General features: G+C 36.1%; 1 long non-coding RNA gene across 1 annotated transcript in view; it reads right to left on the bottom strand.

Annotated features, from left to right (window-relative positions):
- The window catches only part of LOC132694530 (uncharacterized), a 65,035-nt gene that overhangs the window by 28,353 nt on the left and 11,605 nt on the right, over positions 1 to 25,077 (bottom strand). Inside the window, exon 2 of the long non-coding RNA XR_009617346.2 lies at positions 23,983 to 24,066. This is a non-coding gene — a long non-coding RNA (uncharacterized LOC132694530). The remainder of the gene's footprint in view (positions 1 to 23,982; positions 24,067 to 25,077) is intronic.

The following is a 25,077-nucleotide window of genomic DNA, read 5'->3' as shown; positions in this document are numbered from 1 at the left end:
GAGAGAGAGCAAGCAGGCAAGGGGCAGAGAGAGAGAGAGAGAGAGAGACAGAATCTGAAGCAGGCTCCAGGCTCCAAGCTTTCAGCACAGAGCCCGATGTGGGGCTCAAACTCGTGAACGTGAGATCAAGACCTGAACTGAAGTCAGATGCTTAACTGACTGAGCCACCCAGTTGCCCCAAGAATTTATATTTTAGATGTTGAAAAGTATAGTGTATCCTCACTTCTGCCTTTTATCTGTGTTTTGTGTATTTCCAAGTGGATTATGCATGTTTGTGTGTGGGATGGTGGCGAATATATACCTTCACTCATGCATGTACCTGTAGCCATCAGTAAATGTGATGGCACTAAACAAAGGCATTTGTTACAGAAAAAATGACAATGATTTACAAGCATTTATTGCCTTTCCTGGTGCTGATAATCCTGGGGCAAGTATTCCCAGCCTGTACAGAATGTAGACAAGAACACAGAAGGTTAGAACTTTGCAACTGCATTCATAATAAGACAGGTTGACTTGCAAATCCTACTGTGCTAATATTTATGATTTGTAATGTATTCTTGCATCCTCTGCTTAGCAACAAGGGAAAAGGGTTTAATGAATATGAATTTGGCAGTGGGGAAGAAATGTGGAGGACTATAGTTATTACATATTGGCACCTTAGCTCAGAATTCCACCCACCATTTGATAAGATTGAATTCTATTTAACTTTCTAAGAAGAAATGAATAAATACTCAAAATGCTATATGCATCCTCTGTTAGAGATAATCTATTTCCTATAACTATTTGCTAAACCACAGCAATTTATTTGGTTTAGCAGTTAATCACTTACACATCACTATCTCATATGTAACCTCTGTCTACACCTGTCAAAACTCTGCTCACTCAGTTTCAGCTCAAATGCTGCTTTTCACCAATGTTTTTCTCTGCATTCCTTAGATTACTAGGAATCAATGCCTCTTTTTATCCAGGCTGTATATAGACATTCTGCTCTGCCTCTCTAGAGGAAGGCTATGTTTGCAGTGCAGAGGTCTTACTGCCCTAATACTATAGGGGGTCGATCTAAATTTGAGGTTCATTAACAGGAAGTCCATCTGCCTAAACATGTGAGTCACATTCTCTAAAATGATCTTCGTCAGAGATAAAGATTATCTTTATCTGCTTTACTTCTTTGTCCTATTTCTCCTTGCTTCAGAGAAGAAGGAGGTGAGTTATTCAGTCTCTCAAAGACCGAGTTGTTTGCCTGCATTGTTAGTGTCCTACGTGGCTCTGCGCAGCCACTCTTAACTTGGGTTCCCCCTGCCTTGCAGGATAGAACCCACAATTCTTAGTTCATGTTTTCTCCTAGGGCAGAACCCCAGACAAAATCTTAGGTGCATGCAGTTTATTAGGGAGATAATGTCCAGAGTGGCAGCAAATGATTTGGGAAAGGGATGGAAAGGGAAAGAGGGAAATCCATTATAAGAGTATGTTATCAAAGTCACTGGAGGCAGCAAGGCTCCATCCTGACTCCAAACTTCTAAGGATCCTGTAGAATGCTTCCCAGAACCATCCACCTAAGGACTGACTAGGAGAACTATTTATCTGTAAGTCCTCTCTCCTGTTGCTTGGAGTAGCCTGTACTTTCGGGGATGCTCACACATGCTTGAGAAATGGGTACTTTAACATCTATGGCACTGGAGCCTTTCCGGGGTGAAAAGTTAAAGACGTGTAGTACAGGTTTGAGGTCAGACATTTTCTGCATAAGGTGAGTCGAAGCCTGCATCAAGCCAGCCATGGCTGAACTTAGAAGTGAGGGTAAGAGAATGAGTTCGGTCAACAGAGGCATATGTAACACTGGGCCTTCAAGATTCAACACTGAGCAGGCATTACCTATATTTGCAGCCTCATATCCTTCCAGTTCCTGCATGAAAGGTAACTTGTATTAAAGTGCATGCAGTTGTCCAAATACACCATTCCATTTCATTCTCCTTGCTTTTCCATATTCCAGTGCTTTCACGTTCTCACTGCTCCTCAGCTCCCAAAGCTCTACTTAGGTATTTCTACATAAGTTCATCTTTCCTTCCTTTATATTCTTTCACTACACTGTAGTTATATGTGCTATTTAGCACATGCAATACCATGTTTATGTAATGTAACTATTTTACTGAAGCATAATATTCAACAAAAATGCAAAATTCCTGAGCACACTGTTTAATGAATTTTCCCAAGATGAACACATCTATGTAACCACCATGTAGATAAAAAATATAATATTACCAGTAGCCCTCCCTTTGTCCCACTATAAACACAAATTCCTCCTCAAAGTAACCACCATCTTGACTTTTATCACTTTAGGTTATTTTTGTCTTTTTAAAAAATGTTGTCTAATTGGAATTATACAATTTGTATTCATTTGTCCAATTTCTTTCATCGAATATCCTGTTTGCGAGATCTAAGCACTTGTGCATAGCAATTTTTTCCAGATCTCTATAGTACTCCGTTGTATCAATATCTAACAATTTAGATTTCTTTATTAATGGACATTGAGGTTATTTTAAGCTTTAGAATATTATGAAGAAAGCCTTGTGATTAAAATTGTACATGGCTTTTGATACAAATGTGTATCTATTTCTATTAGGCATATACCTAGGAATGTTTCTTGTCTTAAAGTTTACTTGGGCCTACATTAGTTTAGCTGAGATAGACTTCTTTTGCTTAGCATTCTCCTGGTGTGTGTGGGTTTTTTTGTTTGTTCGTTCGTTCGTTTGGGGTGGGTTGGGGTTTTTTGTTTTGTTTTTTCAATTTTTCAGTCTTTCTTATTCTTATGTTTAAGATTGCTGTTTTGATAGCAACATTTACCTGAGTTTATATTTCTGCTTCTCCAGGAACAAGCTTTCAATTTTCAGTGGGTATGCACGCCTGGGGTAGTGCTTATAGATGGGTAAGTCTGTCTAACTCTGAGGTTGCATATTAGGGAGCCCTTCTTCCAGAAGTCACATTAATTGGTTTGGGACTAATAACTGTCTTAGTGATAAGGGTGCACTAGTGTTAACAGTGCATACATCATGTTTAGTTAGATTAAAATTTAAAATAAACAATGGGGGCGCCTGGGTGGCGCAGTCGGTTAAGCGTCCGACTTCAGCCAGGTCACGATCTCGCGGTCCGTGAGTTCGAGCCCCGCGTCGGGCTCTGGGCTGATGGCTCGGAGCCTGGAGCCTGTTTCCGATTCTGTGTCTCCCTCTCTCTCTGCCCCTCCCCCGTTCATGCTCTGTCTCTCTCTGTCCCAAAAATAAATTAAAAACGTTGAAAAAAAAAATTAAAAAAAAAAATAAATAAAATAAACAATGAATAATGTTTTAGAATAAGTATGTTCTGAATATTACATGGGCATGGGATATACTTATCCTAAAGCATTATTCATTGTTTATCTGAAATTCAAATTTAAGTGGGTATCCTATGTTTTTATTTGCTAAATCTGGCAAACTTTGGTAATTTCAGTTTGATAATCAAATATGAGTATTTTGCCTATTAAGAGTTGATGTAATTACTGATACATTTAAGTTAATATTGGGCATCATACTATTTTTTTAAAATTTACTCCACTCGGGGTGCCTGGGTGGCTCAGTCGGTTTGGTGTCCGACGTTGGCTCAGGTCATGATCTCACGGTTCATGAGTTCGAGTCCCGCATTGTACACTGTGCTGACAGATCAGAGCCTGGAGCCTGCTTCAGATTCTGTGTCTCCCTCTCTGTCTGCCCCTCCCCTACTCTCTCTCTGTCTCTCTCTGCCTCTCAAAAAATAAAGAAACAAACAAAAAAAATTTACTCCACTCATGTTGTATTTTTTCTTCTTGACTAATTTTTGATTAACCAAGAACTTTTTTGGCTGTTCTCTTGTAGAAAAACTTCTGTTTCTTGAGAGAAAATACCAAGTATTATTTGTCTTTACCTCCCAGATTCTAGCAGTATCTGTTCATATTGAGTGTTCAGTGGATGTTTGTCAAATGAATGAATGAACGAATGAGGATATTTGTTGTGCTTGGCACAACGAATCAAACTAATACAGTTTATCAGCCATTTTATGGGATGAAAAAATCCCATAAAACAACAAAAATCTTAACAATCATTCCAATGTCTTAGAAAATAATTCTAATGGTGTCAACTAAATCTGCATTTTGCATATGTCACATAGCTCTAGCCATCCTCTTCCCAATTAAAATAGCTCATATCTCCTTCCTCTTACCTTTTTCTTTTTCTCCCCTTCTGGGGTTTCAGTTACAGGTCCTATAAATTATTATACACTTCTAAAGTATATCCCATTTATCTTTCTTTTTGTGCTTGAGCTGGATATTTTTCATTAATCTATTTTCTATTTGATTAATCTTCTCTTGAATCCAATCTCCTGTTAAACTCATCTATTAAATTCTCAATTTCAATTATTGTGTTCCCCCTCTCCATGTGATTAATTTTATAAATTTCAATTCTTTAATGAAAATTGCTACCACCTCTTCTACTTTTCCAGCCTATTAACCATAGTTATTTTAAAGTTCATATCTGATAACTTGAATACCGGCATGTTAATGGATCTATTTATAATTTTTGTTTAGTCTCTTGTCCTGTTTCTTGATTTGCCTGTTAATTCTTATTAACCTGAAACATGTAAGGTAAACCTTATTACCTGAAACATGTCTAAAAAATTATTAGAATTTCTAGAAAACGTGTTCATTTATTCTTCATAGACTACTCCCTACTTTCCTATAGGATGAATCATACTGAGTCACTTTTATGTAATCAGGTGCTGAGCTGTTTCAAGGCAGGAGTGTGTAGGTCTTTGGCTAATTCTACCTCTGCTTCACCCTGGCTCCTAGTGTGCAGCTTTGCAAGGGTTCCGAATAAGATTGTAGTGTATCTACTAGGTTCTTTCCTTCATGGCAGCTCCGAATGCTAAGTTTTGTTACCTTAGCTCCATGAGATTGTTTAAGTCTTTGCTGGATTCTCTTTCTTAGTAGCTGCTCTCAGCATTTTGTCTTAAACCTGTAACTAGACTTTACTGGTTCAATCCACCCATTCACCAGATAACCTCACATTGTTTAAACCCAGTGGTAGGCCTGGCTAACCATAATCTGATATACTTTTACTTTATTCTAGTTACTAAGGTCTTAAAAATACTGATTTTGCCAAATAATAAATTTAAGAAAACATGACAATGTTCTAAAATTGGATCGTAGCGATAGCTGCACAACTCTGTACGTTTACCAAAATAAATTAATTTTACATTTATAATGGGTTAATTTCATGGCATATAAATTATACTTCAACAAAACTTTTTTTTTAATCCAGAAAAAAAGTCACCTACTATGATAGGAGTGACCATTTTAAGAGACATTACTCTAAAAGAATTACCTTATTTTTTTTTCTTTACCTGCATTCAGTTTCAATTGTTTTAGATAATAAAAAAAAAATCAGTCATTCCATAAGTTGTGCATCACCTTATTTGCTTCGTATCTTCCTGACCACTTTTCTAGTACTTTCAATAACAAATTTTTGGTGAATAAATTTGTGAAAGGTGTACAAACTCCTTCTTTAACCCATTTCTCTTATAATTGGATAATCATGGGATGAATTTATGACAAGTTTGCAAAAAGGAGCATTGACCACAGAATTTGGACAGGACCCTGGTAAAGAGAACCATATGTTGGCTTACGTTCAGGAAAGAAAGAATTAGTGTACAAGGTGAAATTCATAACAAGGTTGGCAAACATTTATTAAGTTAAGATGTATGGAAAAAGCAAGTAATTTTGAAATAACTAATTGAGATAACTAAGTTGGATTGTTGCTTGGCCCACAGCGAACATTCTTGGTGGCTATTTTTCCTGTATATAAGTTCCAAGGAATTTCAATTCTTTGTAATTCTTTATTCCATTTCATTTGTTTCTTAAAGAACTTAGGTGTATCCCTTTATTTTTTAAATAAAAAGCAATGAAATAGAGGAAAATAATAAAGGAAAAATGAGAAGAGATAATATTTACAATTTTTCATCTATTTACTTATTTGTTCAAATTCCCTTTTGGCCAATTTTTTCCTGCTATAGTTGTTTGAGAATGTTTCCATAAAATATTAAATTATATCACGCACTTGAGTAAATGCATGCAATTACTAAAGAACATTATTTGAATAAGCATATACCTTATAATGAAGGTGATTAGCATCATTTCAATACACAAGTTCCTTTATGGTTACTAAAGAGTCATTATCTCTAAGCCAGAGAATATATGAAGCTAAAGCCTCACTACTCGAGGTATTCATGTTGCAAGACAGCTATAGTAGAAAATAATCGGGTCTGGAGGTGTTCCACACTGGCATTTAAATTGGAATTACCCACGAAAACATCAATACACCTTTAGTTATTTTTTTCCTCAGTGTCTGGAATTAACAACAAGACCATAGGGCATTTGCTGGGGATTAAAGTCTAAAAGCAGTTTCTGGCCAAATCAGCTTCAAACCATTCACTTCAACTACTCATTATACCCTAGGATATAGTCCAAAGACTGTTTTATCTATATCTATATCTGTATCTATATCTATATCTATATCTATATCTATATCTATATCTATATCTATATATCTATATCATCTATATCTATACCTATCTATATCATCTATCTATATATATCAGCTATCTATATCATCTACCTATATTTATATTTTACATTTTGTCTTCCCATTGCTAAGAATTCCCATTATTTCTTTTTTTGAATGGAAATCTGGTCTACTGTCAGAATGATTCTACTGGTGATTTGTATACTTTTCACTTTAGTTAAGGTTTGTCTGTCATCAAATGTGACCCCTGCATATTATTATATTTGGTAGATCTTTGCAAGCAAAATTCTCCATCTCCTCAAAACTGGCTGCTACCAATTTGTGTCTGACCGCCCACTTTCATGATATAATGCCAATTGGATTGTGACACTTCTGTGCTTAAAATCCTTCAATAATTCCCCATAGTCTTCAGGCCAAAATCCAAACCCCTTTGCTTGGCATACAGAACTCTTAATAACATGCCTGATTCCTGCCTGCTACTTCACACTCATGCTCATTTCCCACTATTGTCCCTACACAACCTTTGTTTTCATCATTTGGAACTTTCTGTAGCTCCCTCAGTCATCAGGCTCTTGAGCCTGCAGCTTTCTCACTTCAGAATTTTCATTCTTCTCACTATACCCTTCATCTAATTACTACCAAAATATAGCCTTCTTTTCTTCCATTCTTGTGTACATTCTTTTTTTTTTTTTTTTTTTTTTAATTTTTTTTTCAACGTTTTTTATTTATTTTTGGGACAGAGAGAGACAGAGCATGAACGGGGGAGGGGCAGAGAGAGAGGGAGACACAGAATCGGAAACAGGGTCCAGGCTCCGAGCCATCAGCCCAGAGCCTGACGCGGGGCTCGAACTCACAGACTGCGAGATCGTGACCTGGCTGAAGTCGGACGCTTAACCGACTGCGCCACCCAGGCGCCCCTCTTGTGTACATTCTTGATCACAGTCTTTATGACATTGTGCTGTCATTGTGGGGCTAATGGCTGTTCTCTTGTAGAAAAACTTCTGTTTCTTGAGAGAAAATACCAAGTATTATTTGTCTTTACCTCCCAGATTCTAGCAGTATCTGTTCATATTGAGTGTTCAGTGGATGTTTGTCAAATGAATGAATGAACGAATGAGGATATTTGTTGTGCTTGGCACAACGAATCAAACTAATACAGTTTATCAGCCATTTTATGGGATGAAAAAATCCCATAAAACAACAAAAATCTTAACAATCATTCCAATGTCTTAGAAAATAATTCTAATGGTGTCAACTAAATCTGCATTTTGCATATGTCACATAGCTCTAGCCATCCTCTTCCCAATTAAAATAGCTCAAATCTCCTTCCTCTTACCTGTCCTCCTTTCTTATCAGGCTATAGAAATCTTTTGTCTTAGTTTTAAACCAACTATTCAAATTTTAGAATCCTTCAGTGAACTAAAAGTTGTTAAATAGTTACGTGTCAAGCCAATACTTCATTTTATTATCTATTAAAACACTAAAACAGGGGTGCCTGGGTGGCTCAGTTGGTTGGGTGTCTGGCTTCGGCTCAGGTCATGATCTCTCTGTTCGTGGGTATGAGCCCCGCATCCGGCTTTGTGCTGACGGCTCAGAGCCTGGAGCCAGCTTTGGATTCTGTGTCTCCCTCTTTCTGCCCCTCCCCTGCTCATGCTCTGTCTCTCTCTGTCTCTCAAAAATAAACATTTAAAAAATTAAAAAAAATAAAAATAAAAATAACCCACTAAAACAGACAGACTATGCAGAAGCATCAGTATATACCAAGTCAAGTCGGTTTTATCTGTGCTTCAATACCTGATTCATATAAATCCTTTCAAGGGATTCCCCAGAGACATTTTTAGTTTGAAATTCATAGCTAAATCAGAAGCTATTTATAAAAACATTCTCACCAAAATTTTCTTTGTTATTTGATTTTTAATTGTCTTAGCCATCCCCACTTCTTTGTACTTTTCATACTTCAAGATGATTTGTTCAAAATACGGATTATTTATTTGTCATACCCTGCACTCTTCTGAATTGCTGTCTATCCAGGAATGATGATTTAGTAAAAGAGACAAGGGCATACTCTGAAACTGCTCTGCTCATGTGTGTTCTTCCCTTTGGATGAGCCCTAGCCATGACTTTGGAGTTGTAAAAATGTTGGTTCTTGCCATTGCCAAAATCAATGAAATAGTTACTAATTAGCTCTGTAAGTAGTGACACCCATATTCAATCCAGAAATCCAGAAATCACTTTTAAACCTTTCTCTCCTCTTGTCCATCTTGTCTACACTATATCTTAAATTTCAATTTCCTGTCAGACTTTTCACGTATATCGTGCAGCCTCTGCTTTGGAAGGGTTCCAAATATGATGATCTATCTAAGTAGTATTCTGATCACAGAAGCCAACAATGTATATACAGTTCTGGAATGACTTCAGAAGGTTACTCATACTCAGAAGGTATCATCTCAATTTGCCAGATAAAGTTAAATTAGGAAGAAAAATAAACATTTTCAATTTAAGGGATGAAAGGTGATCCAACAAAGGTGAACAACAACAACAACAACAAAATCTGTTGAAAGGTCTTGAGATGACAATTTCTGATGGTCCTACCTGTCCTCCTCTCTCACCCATGACTCTGCATCAGTATGGTAGTTACCTAGCAAAGAACTGCTGAATTGGAGGCTATCATACATTCAAAAATGAATACTTTTTCTCACAAACCATTGTTGTGAAGTATTCCTTGCTCCTGGTTTTTCTTTAAATGTATTTTCCCAGACCGTTCTACTAAATATCCCTAAAAATATCTGAATGAAATTTTGCCCATTTAATCTTGCTTGTTTGGACTGTGTAATCCATTTCAAAAGATAATAAAAAAACACAACTGTGTAGATATTAGCATAAATAGCATTGTGTGTATTCTGTTTGCTCTATTTTCCATTTACTTTTATTAGATGGATCAAATAACGAATAAATACCTGTTTAACCTTATTGGGTGCATTGTCCCATGCCCTCTTAACTCTTACACATTTTATCCCCAAAGATACCATTCAGCTTTGGTGGTATAGTGGTGAGCATAGCTGCCTTTCAAAAGATGCCGTTCATTCACTTACAAACATTTAATGAGAACCTACTGTTTGCATGAAGCTGCACAAGGACATGGAAATCCAGCAGTAAAAAACAACAAAATAACATTCTTCTGCTTTCATGGAACTTACTTCTTACTGGGAATGACACAAAACAGTGACTAAGTTTCTAAAACAAGTCCCTGACTTGATCCATTCCAAAATATTAGTTACATATAGTCATTATTGTTTGTATAATTAGATTGTCAAAACTAAAGGAATAAACTAGACAGTTGGAGGGGTGAGGAAGAGAACAAATTTTAAGTTATTTATTCAGACATGCCCTTAGTGTCTTTTATTTAGGAGCTATAGATTTTTTTTTTAACGTTTTTTTTTTATTTTTGAGACAGAGAGAGACAGAGCATGAACGGGGGAGGGGCAGAGAGAGAGGGAGACACAGAATCGGAAACAGGCTCCAGGCTCTGAGCCATCTGCCCAGAGCCTGACGCGGGGCTTGAACTCACGGACCGCGAGATCGTGACCTGAGCCGAAGTCGGACGCTTAACCGACTGAGCCACCCAGGCGCCCCAGGAGCTATAGATTTTTAACATTAAATTGGCTTCACATTTTTATCAGTGTTACCAGAACATTATATATGGGTTAGCATTGTCACAAAAATTCTACATAGATTATTTTTCCTTTAAATGAATTTCCTTAAAATGTTTATACTGCATCCATTTTCCTGAGTATGAGGAGATTTATGTACATAAAAAGAAACAGTCCTTTTGAAACCAGTACCAATATCACATAACATTTATGATGGAATACTCAGTTGTGAGTTTTTTCTCCTTCCCATAGGCCACTATCTGTGCTAAAGCAAGGCTTAGGTAACTGCTATAAAAGCACTCTTATCTTATTAAGCCTCTTGGGTAGACAAAAATAGGACACATTTAACTCAGGTGAATGAGAAAAATCTTTAAACTTCCAGGTTTTGATATTTTTATGTGTGGGAGGGGTAGGCATTTACAGGGAACAAGCAGATTCTCAACAAAACAGTATTTTACTGATAAACGAATGTTATTTTCCTTCATTGTTGCAATAGGATCTAGTACCTTTCATTCACAATAGTCTATGAAAACTTTGGAAAATTCAGCAGTTTGAAGCACCAATGTGGATAATGAGAATCACCTGATCCACATGCTCTGAATGGATACAATAATAGTCTGTATTACAATGAATGTAGAATTGCACCCTTCTTCAGGGATGCCCTTCTTGTAGAATCTGAAAATATGCAGCCTGTACAGAGCTGGTATTTTGGAAGAGATGTGAAGCTTTCCCAATAGAACTCAGCTCTTATCATTCATTCATGCATGCATGCATTCATTCAACATGTATTTCTTAAGTGTCCGTGTAAGGAAACTAGTGTCAATATAAGGAAGCCCCCTAACTTCCTTAAAATAATCAAGTCCCAACCCTCCCTAAAGTTCAAGAATGCTCATGTTTCTCTTTCCTTTGGGAATTGCTCCCTAACTCTTGCTGCCACTGCCATAATGACCTTAGGATTTTCTTACAGACTAAATGTCAGGCATTGTGAACACATTAGAGAATACAAACATAAATAATGCATGGCTCCTACTTACCCTCAAGGAGCCTGTATTCCTGAGGGAGATAGAAAGAAGAGAGATGCTATTTTTTAAAAAGTTTAATACATGTTACATGTGGGTATTTGCAGAAGGATTAATAAAGCACAGAACATCTTTTAGGTAGGTCAAGTCTTCCTAGAGATAAAAGGACACATGATGCTACTTTCTAAACATGCATAGGAAGGAGTTAAGCAGATAAGGAAGGTAGCACAGGAAGAAGGATGCAGGCATTTCAGACAAAAAGATTCAGAGTACAAAGGCACAGAGGCACGAAACAGCACAGCATCCAGGGAAATATAAGCACTTATGTATGGATGGAGCAAAGGATATATTTAAGGAAACAGGAGTAAATCTAAAGAAATAGATGGAAGAAAATTTATGAAAGAACTTACATCTTAAGGTTGAGGAATTTGAATTTTATCTACTACTACTGGAGGACTACTAAGGATTTTGAGCAGTGAAGTAAAAGGATCAGGTTTATGAGGTGATGAGCCTAGAGGCAGGGAAATTTGGGAGGAGATCATTGTGTTCATCTAGACAAATAGGGTGAGTGTCTGAAGGCATGATGAAAATAATGATTATTGAAAGGGAGAAGATAGAATGGTGTTGAAAGTGACCAGGAAGGAATTTGTGACTGAGTTTTGGAGTTGAGTGAGAAGGAGGAACATGAAACACATCTAAGGTTTCGTTGGGGGAAACTGGGTATATGATGGTGCTTGGTATAACACATAGGATGGAGGATGAAGGAGGTGAGGCAAGTATTTCATTGCCAAGTTTGAAATATCTGTGCTACCTTCGTGTTCAGTAGGCCATTCATATCATACGTCTGACACCAAGAAGGAAGTTCTGGGCTAAAGATGACTATACTGATATTTAAGAGTTTTCAGTGCTACCATTAGCATCCTATACTGTTGAAAATGGCTCTAAAATGTAAAATTTAACCAAACAAATGTGGTACTATGTTAGAATTACTAACATAGAATTACTATGTAATTATGTTAGAATTACAGTATCTCTAGACCCACTAAATTTAAACACAATGCATTAAATGAAAAGATATATTTTTTTATAACTTATGAACCCGAAATATGAATATCTTTAAAACTTGTATGCAGGACCACTGTAATGCAATTAAATCATGTTATAAAAGAGGCCATCAAGCAAGATAGAAAAAGTGCAGAAAGCTACCATTTTTCTTTCCTTATAATTTTATTATGCATGAGGTGGAGAAGAGCCATTTTACAGGGGTTTTACAGTGACCAATTAGTTTAGCCCAATTATGGAAAGAGCCTAAATGTCCATCAACTGATGAATGGATAAAGAAATTGTGGTTTATATACACAATGGAATACTACTTGGCAATGAGAAAGAATGAAATATGGCCTTTTGTAGCAATGTGGATGGAACTGGAGAGTGTGATGGTAAGTGAAATAAGTCATACAGAGAAAGACAGGTACCATATGTTTTCACTCTTATGTGGATCCTGAGAAACTTAACAGAAGACCATGGGGGAGGGGAAGGAAAAAAAAAAAGATTAGAGAGGGAGGGAGCCAAACCATAAGAGACTGTTAAAAACTGAGAATAAACTGAGGGTTGATGGGGGGGGAGGGAGGGTAAAGTGGGTGATGGGCATTGAGGAGGGCACCTGTTGGGATGAGCACTGGGTGTTGTATGGAAATCAATTTGACAATGAATTTATATTAAAAAAAGAAAAGAAAGAAAACAAATGGCCTAGTGTGCCATGCCAGGGAGTTTAGATTTTAACCAGGTGATGGGAAGCCATTGAAAGATTTTTGGGTTTTTTTAAGTTTATTTATTTATTTTGAGAGAGACAGAGAGAGCAAGAGCGAGGGAGGAGCAGAGAGAAAGGGAGAGAGAGAAAGAGAGAAGGTAGGCTCAAGTAGGCTCTGTGCCATCAGCTCAGAGCCCAATGTGGAGCTCAATCTCACAAAACTGTGAGATCATGACCTGAAAGATTTTATGAGGGAAATAACATTACCAGACTTAACGTTATATAAAGTTAATGCTAATAGCAGTGAGAATGATGAGAAGGAATGAGGGAAGACTGTGATCAGGAGAGAAATATGATATGTTATTTTAATAATCTAGATAAATTTTGAGTCAGACACTTACAATAGAACAGGTAAAATTCCAGGAACTAGTAATAATAGTATTACTGTATATAAAGAGCTTGTAGTTATTGAGTATTTTTCCTGTACTAGGCGCTTTTCAAATCCTTACATGTATTATTTTACTTAATTCTCATAACCGCCCTATGAAATAGGTATTATTATTTTTTCCCATTTTTTTATATGAGGAAACTGAGATACCAAGAGACTAAGTAACGTACCCAAGATTATACAGCACTAGGATTAAGTTATGGCACTAGGATTCACATTAGATATTGTGATGCTAGAATCCTTGCTCTTGACCATTATGCCTCAAAGGATTCCTTGTCAAAAAGAATGGATATCCTTGGGCTTTCTGAACACATGGGGCTTATGTAGTAGTTATGAGTCATCATGTGAAATTAAAATTTCGTCCAAACAATTTAATTAGATTGTCAATAAAGACCTGGAGAAGGAAGAGGCAAAAAAGTTGTGTCTGTACTGTTGAAAATTACTGGATTTCTAACACCATTATATTCACTGTTAATAGCATTTGACTAAGAGTTAGAAAACATTAATTTCATCTCTGTCCTCACCTAGCTGAGTGACCAGCCTATCACTGAGTCTTGTACTCCTAATTTAACGGATGAACAGGCTGGACAAAATTATTTTTAAGGCTTCTTCCAGGTCTAACATTTTGTAATTCTGAGTGTCAGCCAAGAGGGTGCTACAAAGCAGCTATTGGTTTGGCTAAGGGGACAGAAATCCTTGAATAAGCCTGTCATCTGCAGCCCATGTGAAGCTTTGGCAGTAGTAATATGCTTGGCAAATGATAGCTTGTACCAAGCACTCAGGGTAAATTCAACTGTTCTTGCCAAGAATTAATTGCCTCACTCTGTGGTCACCTTCATCTCAGGCTATTGGATTAGTTTGCTTGGGCTGCAGTTATTAATGCAGAAATGAAATTTGAAAAGTCAGGGGTAGCCTCCACAAAAACATACTTTATTGATGCAATTTATAAGCAGTTCCAAGGCCAAAGAGAATGGTCAACTAGGGGTGCCGAAGTAAGTAAAATATCTGAGCATGAAGCATTGTACAATAGCAGAACAATATCATATGTTTATTTGCTCTTCAGAGTTTTTCTATTCCTTTTTATTTGAATAAAAGCAAATAGTCCAGCTAGGTTAAAGTAAAAATTCATCTTTCCTTCTTATATCTAATTCCTCAAATATCACTCCTCAGGAGTAGCCATTATTTTCAGTTTCTTTCATATCATTTGACAAAATCTATTACTCTATAAGCATCTCTGATATTCTCTCCTTCTACATACACACATTTGATTATTTTATATTTGTTTTTCTGAAACTTGCTTTCATTAATGAATATATGGACATCTTATCTACACATAGAAATAAACACTGTTTGTTTGTTTGTTTGTTTGTTTGTTTATGCTGCTGATGAACCATAATTTTTTGCCTGTACCAGATTTTCTTGGCTATACCATAATGTAACAAAAAATCTCTAATTGTGAAGTTATAGAGTTATTATTAATTTGAAGTGTTCTTTATACATGCAGAAAAGTTTTATTTTGTCTACATATATTGCAAATGATATTTCTATATTAATTTTTTTCTTTATAAAAATATTTCTAAAATATAGAAATTTACTGCACATATAGTATTTGGCTATAAAACTATATGCGCAGTAAAAATTGTTATTACCTTACTGTACATCTTCAGTTTCTTTTATGCCTTTGCACAATACTTTCATTTTTTAACATTTAAATATTTGATCCATGTGAAATTTATTTTGATATAATAGATGATAAAGAGAACCAGGTTAATTTACTAGTGAGCTATTTGTCCCAATAACATTTATTGAATGCCTCAGCTTTTCCCACTGACGTTTATATGCTTAGTTCCATACAGAGTATCTTTAGTCTTATTTCTGCTCATCTATTCTCTCTGTGTTTCCTTACAGCGGTACCAATATTTTTTATTGAAGTGGCATTTTAGTATGTACAAATATCTTGTATGATTACACTCTACTGTTATTCCATTTTCTCTTCTTTTTTAATTAAAAAACTTGTGGGGTGGGGCGCCTGGGTGGCTCAGTCAGTTAAGCGTCCGACTGTGGCTCAGGTCATGATCTCACAGTTCGTGAGTTCAAGCCCCATGTCAGGTTCTGTGCTGACAGCTCAGAGCCTGGAGCCTGCTTCAGATTCTGTGTCTCCCTCTCTCTCTGCCCCTCCTCCACTCATGCTCTGTCTCTCTCTCTCCTTCAAAAATAAGTAAAAACATTAAAAAATTTTTTTTAAATTGTGGGGATAAAAATACAGCATAGACAATATAATCAGTAACATTGTAACAACTTTTTATGGTGGCAGATGATAACTACACTTACCATGATGAGCATTGTGTAATACATAGAATTGTTGAATCACTATGTTATACACCTGAAACTAACATAACATTGTATGTCAACTATGCTTCAATAAGCAAAAGAAAAGAAAGAAAAATACATAAAATAATATTGATATGGAAAAGTTAGGTTAAAGAGAGTACAGTTTGATACTGAATCAATAGTTGAAAGACTACTTTTTTTTTAAGTTTAAGACTCCATTATTGGTGTATAGAAATGTAACAGATTTCTGTAAGTTGATTTTGTATCCTGATACTTTACTGAATTTACTGAATTACTTTACTGAATTTACTTTACTGTATCAGTTCTAGCAGTGTTTTGATGGAGTCTTTCGGATTTCTACATAGAGTATCACGATGTCTGCCAGTAGTGGAAGTTTGACTTCTTCTTGCTAATTTGGATGCCTTTTATTTCTTTTTGTTGTCTAATTGCTGTGGCTAGGACTTCTACTTATATGTTAAATAACAATGGTGAGAGTGGACATCTCTATCTTGTTCCTGACCATAGAGAAAATGCTCTCAGTTTTTCCCCATTCAGGATGATATTGGCAGTGAGTTTTTCATGTATGGCCTTTATACCTACTTTGTTGAAGGTTTTTATGAATGATGTTGTACTTTGTCAAATGCTTTTTCTGCACTTATTGAAAGGATCATATGTATTAATTATTTTATATATTTGGGTGCTCCCATTTGGGTACATGAGTATTTTCTTTCTTTTTTCTTTGGAACATAAATATTTTCAATTGTTGTATTTCTTGTTTGTCCCCTTTATGATTATATAATGCTTTTCTATACACTAATAATGAAGCCACAGAAAGAGAAATTAAGGGATCAATCCCATTTAAAATGCATCCAAAACAACAAGATACCTAGAAATAAACCTAACCAAAGAGGTAGAAGATCTGTACTCTGAAAACTATAAAATACTGAAAAAAGAAATTGAATATGACACAAAGAAATGAAAAAACATTCCATGCTTATGGGTTGGAAGAACAAATATTGTTAAAATGTCTATATTATCCAAGGCAATCTAGACATTTAATGCAATCCCTATCCAAATACCAATGGTATTTTTCACAGAATTAGAAAAAACAATCTTAACATTTGTATGGAACCACAACGGAGCCCAAAGCAATCTTGGAAAAGAAAAGCAAAGCTGGAGGCATCACAATTCCAGACTTCAAGTTATATTACAGAGCTATAGTGCTCAAAACAGTATGGTACTGAGACAAAAATAGACACACAGATCAATGGAACAGAATAAAAAAAAAAAACACCCATAAATGAACCCACAACTAATGGTCAACAAATCTTTGAAAACACAGGAAAGAGTATCCAATGGAAAAGACAATCTCTTCAACAAATGGTGTTGGGAAAACTGGACAGCTACATGTAGAAAAATGAAAATGGACCACTTTTTTACATCATACACAAAAATAATTTCAAAATGGATTAAAGACCTAAATGTTATACTTGAAACCATAAAAATCCTAGAGGAGAACACAGGCAGTAATTTTTGGCATGGACCATAGCAACTTCTTTCTAGATATGTCTCTGGAGACAAGGAAAACAAAAGCAAAAATCAACTATTGGGACTTCATCAAAATAAAAAGCTTCTGCACAGCAAAGAAAATAGTCAACAGAACTAAAAGACAATCCATGGAACAGGAGAAGAATTTTGCAAATAACATATTTTATAAAAGGTTAGTATGCAAAATATATAAAGAACTTACAAAACTTAACACCTAAAAAAATGTATAGTCCAATTAAAAATGGCAGAAGACATAGACATTTTTCCAATGAATATGTACAGATGACCGATAGATACATGAAAAGATGCGCAACATCACTCATCATCAGGGAAATACAAATCAAAACTACAATGAGATGTCACCTCATACCTGTCAGAATGGCTAAAATCAATAATACAAGAAACAACAGGTGTTGGCAAGGATGTGGAGAAAGGAGAACCCTCATGCACTATTGGTGGGAATGTAAACTGGCCAGCCACTCTGGAAAAAAGTATGGAGTTTCTGTAAAAAGTTAAAAATAGAACTCCTTACCATTTAGCAATTGTACTACTAAGTATTTTCTGAAGAATACAAAAATACTAATTCAAAGGGATACATTCATCCTGATATTTATAGCAGCATTATCTACAATAGCCAAATTATGGAATCAGCTTAAGTTTTCATCAACTGATGAATGGATAAAGATGTAGTATGTATATATACAATGAAACATTATTCAGCAATCAAAGTGAATGAAATCTTGCCATTTGCAATGACATGGATGGAGCTAGAAGTATTATGCTAAGTGAAATAAGTCAGTCAGAGAAAGAAAAATACCATATGATTTCACTCATGTGTGGAATTTAAGAAACAAAAGAAAAGTCCAAGGGAGAAAAAGAGAGAAAGAGAGAGAGAGGGAAACCAAGAAACAGACTCTTAATCATAGAGAACAAAGTGATGGTTACCAGAGGGGAGGTGGGTGGGGGAATGGGTGAAATAAATGATGGGGGATTAAGGAGTACACTTGTGATGAGCATTGGGTATTGTATGGAAGTGTTTAATTATCATATTGTACACCTGAAACTAATATTACACTGTATGCTAACTAACTGGAATTTAAATGAAAACTTAAAAAAAATGTTTTAAAAGACTGAATCTCAAATATGAAAGTAGTTTGATGAATAGTTGGAAGAACAAAGAAAGTGTTTTTTGTTTGTAATGTTCATTTATTTTTGAGAGAGAGACACAGAGCATGAGGGGGTAGGGGCAGAGAGAGAGGGAGACACAGAATCCAAAGCAGGCTCCAGGCTCTGAGCTCTCAGCACAGTGCCAGATGCAGGGCTCGAACACACAAACTGTGAGATCATGACCTGAGTTGAAGTCAGACGCTTAACTGACTGAGCCACCCAGGCACCCCCAAAGAAAGTGCTTTTTGAGAGTAAGTTGCTATGACTTTTTTTATGTTTATTTATTCTGAGAGAAAGAGAGAGAGAGAGAGAGAGAGAGCAGGGAAGACGAAGAGAGAGAGAGAAAGAACCCCAAGCATAGAGCCCCACACGAGGCTGAGTCTCATGAACCATGAGATCATGACTTGAGCTGAAATCCAGAGTCAAGCACTCAACTGACTGAGCCACCCAATCGCCCCTTGGTACTCCTTTTTACCTCAAAGTAATATGTAAAGATTTTAGCGTGGATTTCCTACTAACAAGGACATACACCCCACACATGAATTTGATTTCTTTTTGCTTTGAATATTTACAGGTATTAAAGTTAAAGTTCTGGGGCACCTGGGTGGCTCAGTCAGTTAAACGTCTGACTTCAGGTCAGGTCATGATCTTGTGGTTCACAAGTCAAAACCCTGCATCTGGCTCTGTGCTGACAACTCAGAGCCTGGAGCCTGCTTCGGATTCTGTGTCTCCCTCTCTCTCTGTTCCTCCCACTTGCACTCTCTCTCTCTCACTCAAAAACGAATAAATGTTCTTCTAGGGCAGGTATGTTCTTATTTTATTTATTCATTTACTTATTTGTTAAACAAATACAGATTTAGTGTGTGCTCGCACACACACACACACGTGTGTGTGTTTGTGTTGTGTGTGTGTGTATGTGAGTGTATGAACATCTAGAGTGCTAATAATGTAGGTCCTGGCTGCATGGTTATGTTCACTTGGTGAACAATATTCAAACTGTATACTTATATATGTACTTTTCTGTAGGCATTCATGCTTTTAAAAGTTCTAAAATGTGATACAATTAACTTTTAAAAATCTCATGTAATGGTTTCACAAAAAGAAAAAAATTGAGACTCCTGAATAGCAGCTTGGATCTACATGTAAATCCAAAAGTTTTATGACTATATTTGCCTATTTTGTAATATTTGTCATTTGTTATTTGTGAACCAAGGGCTTTGTCAAAGCTTCTGTCTACTACACTGTTGAATGATTTCTGCCAATAAAATACAGAAAGAATTACATCTTCTTTGGCTAAACTTTATGGTAATACAAATGTTAGATCATACAGGGTGAACTGTATACTGAATCTGCCTCCACAGACACAGCATACATATGTAAAAATTCAAATAGTTCATAGCTTTGTTTCTTAATAATTCTTGGTATTCACTTCTAACTATGATTAATTTGCAAGACTTTTGTATTTAAATTCTGCCATATTTACTATCTCTAGTAGACTCTAGAAGTTTTTGTATTTGAAATGAGATTTTCTTTGTGTTTGGTAGTTCCTATAAAATGATCTATTTTCTGTTTGATTTGATAACTGCATCTCCAGTGGCAAATGAGAGGGAAACAGCAATTTGAACAACTTAGTCTTTAAAAATGCCATCAATAATTATGTTTTGTTTATTAATATAGATCCCAGTGATCGGAATTTTCTTTATGCTACAAAATGTAGACATGTACACAGAGAGAGCTACTAAGCTGCCAATACCAAAGGGTTATACCTTCTATTAGCACAGTAAATGAATCTGAACCTAGTATAGACTCTGCTGCACTTCTACAATTACCTGGTACACTTTGGAAATAAAGAAGTGGGAATGCAATCAACATAATTATATGACCAAGCTCTGGAGGAAAGATTTCAGAGTTAAGGTAGAGTATATTTGGAAGAGAATAAATATAAAATGACCTGAATCTCCAAGAAACTTAATTTTGAGAACAAGTTGCATCAAATAAGTAGTTAACTAAGTTCTAGGTACTTCTGGAAAATAGTATATGTTGCCATTGAGTCATTTTGAGATTAAATAAGAGCCTATCTACTAAAAGGATGCTTCTGAGTGACGACCAGGGCACTAGAGAGTATATCAACAGTGCTACTCTACCAACTTTGGCATTCTCCAAATCGGCTCTACATGCACAACACTACTTAATTGAGAAACAAAATTCGGAACTGACCCTTGAAAAATTATGGGCATCGGTAGTCTAGATAAAAGTGAAGTAATGTCTAAAGGGAAGGGAGACTACAAACTGGCAGCAATAAGGAATTTTTAAAAATGTGTATATGAACTGAATTATATTAAGAGTTGGAGACTCATAGTCTATCATTAGAACTTTACGTTTTCTGATTTTCTGTGATTTTTGTTCCTGATAAAGCTTTTTTATCAAAAGCTTTTCCATTTTCCTGGATGCAGATGGGTGGTGGATGGTGATTGTAGCATCATGGGAACTTAAGTTGGATATGGAGGTTAATAATATTTGCTTGGGATAACTCTATGCATGTATGTATGTGTGAAGTATGAGGCATTGAGGCAGATGCAGGGAGAAGGCAAATAGAAGTCTAGATGACTGCTCCATTAGTCTTAAAAAGATAGAGAATCCACATATAAGCCAAAGAAAGCAAGATATCTGAACAAGATCAAAGATGAAAATGGAGTGTTGTTGATAATATAGGCATGATTTTCCAAACCCCTGGGTAGCTGGCATGACTTTTTATAAAGAAACATTAAATACATGGACACTTTCCTGGTACTAATATGAAACGCCTAATTTCTAGTCTGCCATTCTGTTATCTACAAATCCAAACTCTACCATCTTTAATGGGTTGGGTTTAGTCATACTTCCTCAACAAAGTCTTCAGTAATGAAAAAAGTTAGTGATTCTCAATAATGGCTGCACAATAGAATTAATGATGAGTTTTCTATGTTTGTTTTGTTTTTAAATTTCAGAGTCCATACCTGACCCCAAATAAATCATATCAGGCTCTCAGGAGGTGGGTTCTGGGTTATGTCACAGTAGGGGTATTTTTAGAATTTTCTCAAATGCAGTCAGGCATAAAATTAGACCTCTCTGATCTTCTTCAAACTTTTACAACTAAGAGTATATACTATGGAATCTGATCATAAAGTACACTTTCTTCAAGTTTCCTGTAATAATTATGTAGCTTTCTTATACTATTTATCAACTTGTAAGTTAATTTGTTCTGAGTCAGTGTACGAATGGCTAAAATTAACTCAGGAAACAACAGATGTTGGCAACGATGCAGAGAAAGGGGAATCCTTTTGCACTGTTGGTAGGAATGCAAACTGGTGCAGTGACCCTGGAAAACAGTATGGAGGTACCTCAAAAAATTAAAAATAGAATTACCCTATGACCCAGCAACTACACTACTAGGTATTTATCCAAAGGATACAAAAATGCTCATTTGAAAGGGCACATGCACCCCAATGTTTACAGCAGCACTATCAACAATAGCCAAAGTATGGAAAGAGCCCAAATGTCCACTGACTGATGAATGGATAAAGAAAATGTGGCATTATATATATACAATGGAATACTACTCAGTGATCAAAAAGAATGAAATCTTGTCATGTACAACAACATAGATGGAACTAGAATGTATTATGCTAAATGAAATAAGTCAGCCAGGGAAAGACAATAATCATATGATTTCACTCATATGTGGAATTTAAGAAACAAAACAGGTTAACATAGGGGAAGGGAAGGAAATGTAAGATAAAAACATAGAGGGAGGCAAACCCTAAGAGACTCTTAAATACAGAGAACAAACGGTGGGGGATGGAATTAAGGAGGCACTCACTGGGATGAACACTGGGCATTATATGTAAGTGATGAATCATTGGGTTCTACTCCTGAAACCAATACTATACTGTATGTTAACTAACTTGAATTTAAATAAATAAAATTTTAAAAGTAATACAGCGTGAGGTTGGGTGTGAATAATACTAATTAATTGGCTGAAAGAATGAATGGCTCAAGTAAGGAACAACTATTAGCCTATATTTGATCATCTTGATCCAGTAATCTTTTCAAAAGAAAGTGCATTTTAAAATCATATATCCTTAGATTAATGGTCTTAGAATATGCAGCAGAGATGGCTAATTGAATCTTAGTATCCGTTTTTCTCCTTTTGCTGTGATAATAGAATCTCTGATTGTTAGCTGAAAAGATGGCTCCCCATAAGGGAAAGATGATATTTCCATCTTTTTTTCTAGCTTTGTGTAATCAAGATCTGGCAAAAGGTGCATAGGCAGAAATGTCATAACATATGCCTTTTTGAGACTGTCATGTGTTTTCTTGGCCTCTTCTTTTGGAATCATCCTATATTTTGCTGCCTGAAATATGGGTATGTGAGATTGATCCTATGCATGCAAGTGTAATTTGATAGTAAGATGTCTGTGACATCTTGAGAAGCCATATTCACTTTGGGTTACCTTCTAGGTGTTTTATATAGGACAGAAATAAACTATCTTATATTTAATTCCAGGTTATTTTGATTTTTGTCACTTATAGATAACCTTAATTCCAAATAAAACACATTCAAGCTTCAAAGTAGGGTGTGGCACACAACAGAACTCTAAAATATTTGGTATTGTTTCTGTCAGGTACTAAGCAGGTAAGGTAGAGATATTGCAGACTGGAAAGCTGGTCACCCTCATTATGCTATGGAAAAATAGATGTAGATAAATTGTTGTCACTAATGTCTTAAAAAGCATCCTGCATAGCCACTGAAAAATAATACGAAAAATGTATTATGTCATCTATGTTGGATGCTTCTGATCTCACCAAAGTAGGGATGAAAAAATATATACTTCTGCTAAAATAGGCATTTTCTACCTATGACCTGCATTTAAATTGAGAAAGAGTCTGTAATTTGAGGCTTTGTATGTTTAAAAAAAGCCAACTACTTTGTATTCCAATTTGAAGCAGTTATGAGTGATGATGGAAAATGTTTAATAGGTGCTGAGGGCTGAAGCGACTTTTAAAAGTAGTTTCCTTTAATTCTTTGCCAAAAATGGAGGAAGCAAAAAAGTGAATTAACCATTTTGCCTTTCTGCTCAATTCTGTGGTTTCATATGGCCTTATGATAGGCTCAATTGAGAGAAGGGAATGAATGGGCAGAGCCCAGTGGTCACTAAGTAAGAGGCTAGAGTTGCGGTCTAAAAAAAAAAGATGTCTAATGAGATGTTTGGATTTAGTTACTCACACATAGAACAAAGAAATCAGTTGTTTAGCATATTTTCAAGAGAATTCTTCTGCTAAACAAATCCAACTTTGATCTGGAGTAGCCTTAACTCCTAAAGCAATCCCTTAATCCTCAAACATCCAACACCATCACTGGGTTCTGAAAGCATGCAGGTCTCAAAAAAGGTATCCAAAGAAACTTCTAGAAGCACGTCCAAGGACTATGGAGGTCAATGGAAAGAAATACCTTCCCAGAGTGTGAGCCAGAAGCTATCAGATGGGCTCTCCAAGGTACTTGTTCATCATAGAAGAAAGCCTTTGTAATACCTGCCTATAAAATTTGATAATGTCAGTTAAGAATCAGTTACTGCATGCTTTTCCCATTGTCCTCTTTTCCATATGTAAATTTTTATTGTCATTTTCTGTACTAACTGCTTTAATATATTAAGTAAAAGGCTAAGTTTAACTTAAGGGATGGTCAGAAAGAGCTACTATTGAGTTAAATGGAAAAGAATATGCATCACCCTCAAATCCTGGGTTTGAGACTAGATGCAGTGAGAGGATAGGACATTGAGATGTCTTATTTGAGGAGGAAGTTATTCTATTCTGCAAGAAGGAGGGAGTACTGCTGAGTGTTTTGGAACCCAAGGAGGCTGATTATTTCAGAATCTAAATTTTGTCCCTCAATATTCATGATCTAACTTTTTGTTACTAGAATTTCTGATTTTTAGCTCTCCTGCTTGAATTAAATACTATGTTTCTTAGTTTCCCTTTTGCCTATTGCCACACAGCCAGAGATGCACAAGCATAAGTGTTTTTCCTAAGGGAAAGAGCACATGTTCTCTTTACCCACTGTTCTTCATTTCTTTCTTCCTTCTACTTCCTGGATTAATGATGTTGCATCTTGGGCCATGAGGTCAGGCCTACGTGCAGAGTTTTAACAACATAAAAGCTAACGGGTCCTTGGAACTATAACCTATTTGGACCAACTTCTGGGATGTTTATGTGACATAAAAATAAACTTCAATCTTGGGGCGCCTGGGTGGCTCAGTCGGTTAAACGTCAGACTTCCGCTCAGGTCATGATCTCACGGTTTGTGGGTTCCAGCCCCACATGGGGCTCTGTGAGTTTGAGCCCCATGTGGGGCTCTGTGCTGATGACTCAGAGCCTGGAGCCTACTTCAGATTCTGTATCTCCCTCTCTCTCTGTCCCTCCCCCCACTCACACTCTGTCTCTCTCTCCTTCAAAAATAAACATTAAAAAAATAAACTGCAATCTTGCTTAAACCATATTCAGGTATATGTCAATAACTGCTGAATCTGATGTTAACTAATGCACAAGA

This window comes from Panthera onca, chromosome B4 (assembly GCF_046562875.1).
Source record: "Panthera onca isolate mPanOnc1 chromosome B4, mPanOnc1 haplotype 2, whole genome shotgun sequence".
Lineage (NCBI taxonomy): Eukaryota > Metazoa > Chordata > Mammalia > Carnivora > Felidae > Panthera > Panthera onca.
This window is presented reverse-complemented; position numbering and strand designations above follow the sequence as displayed.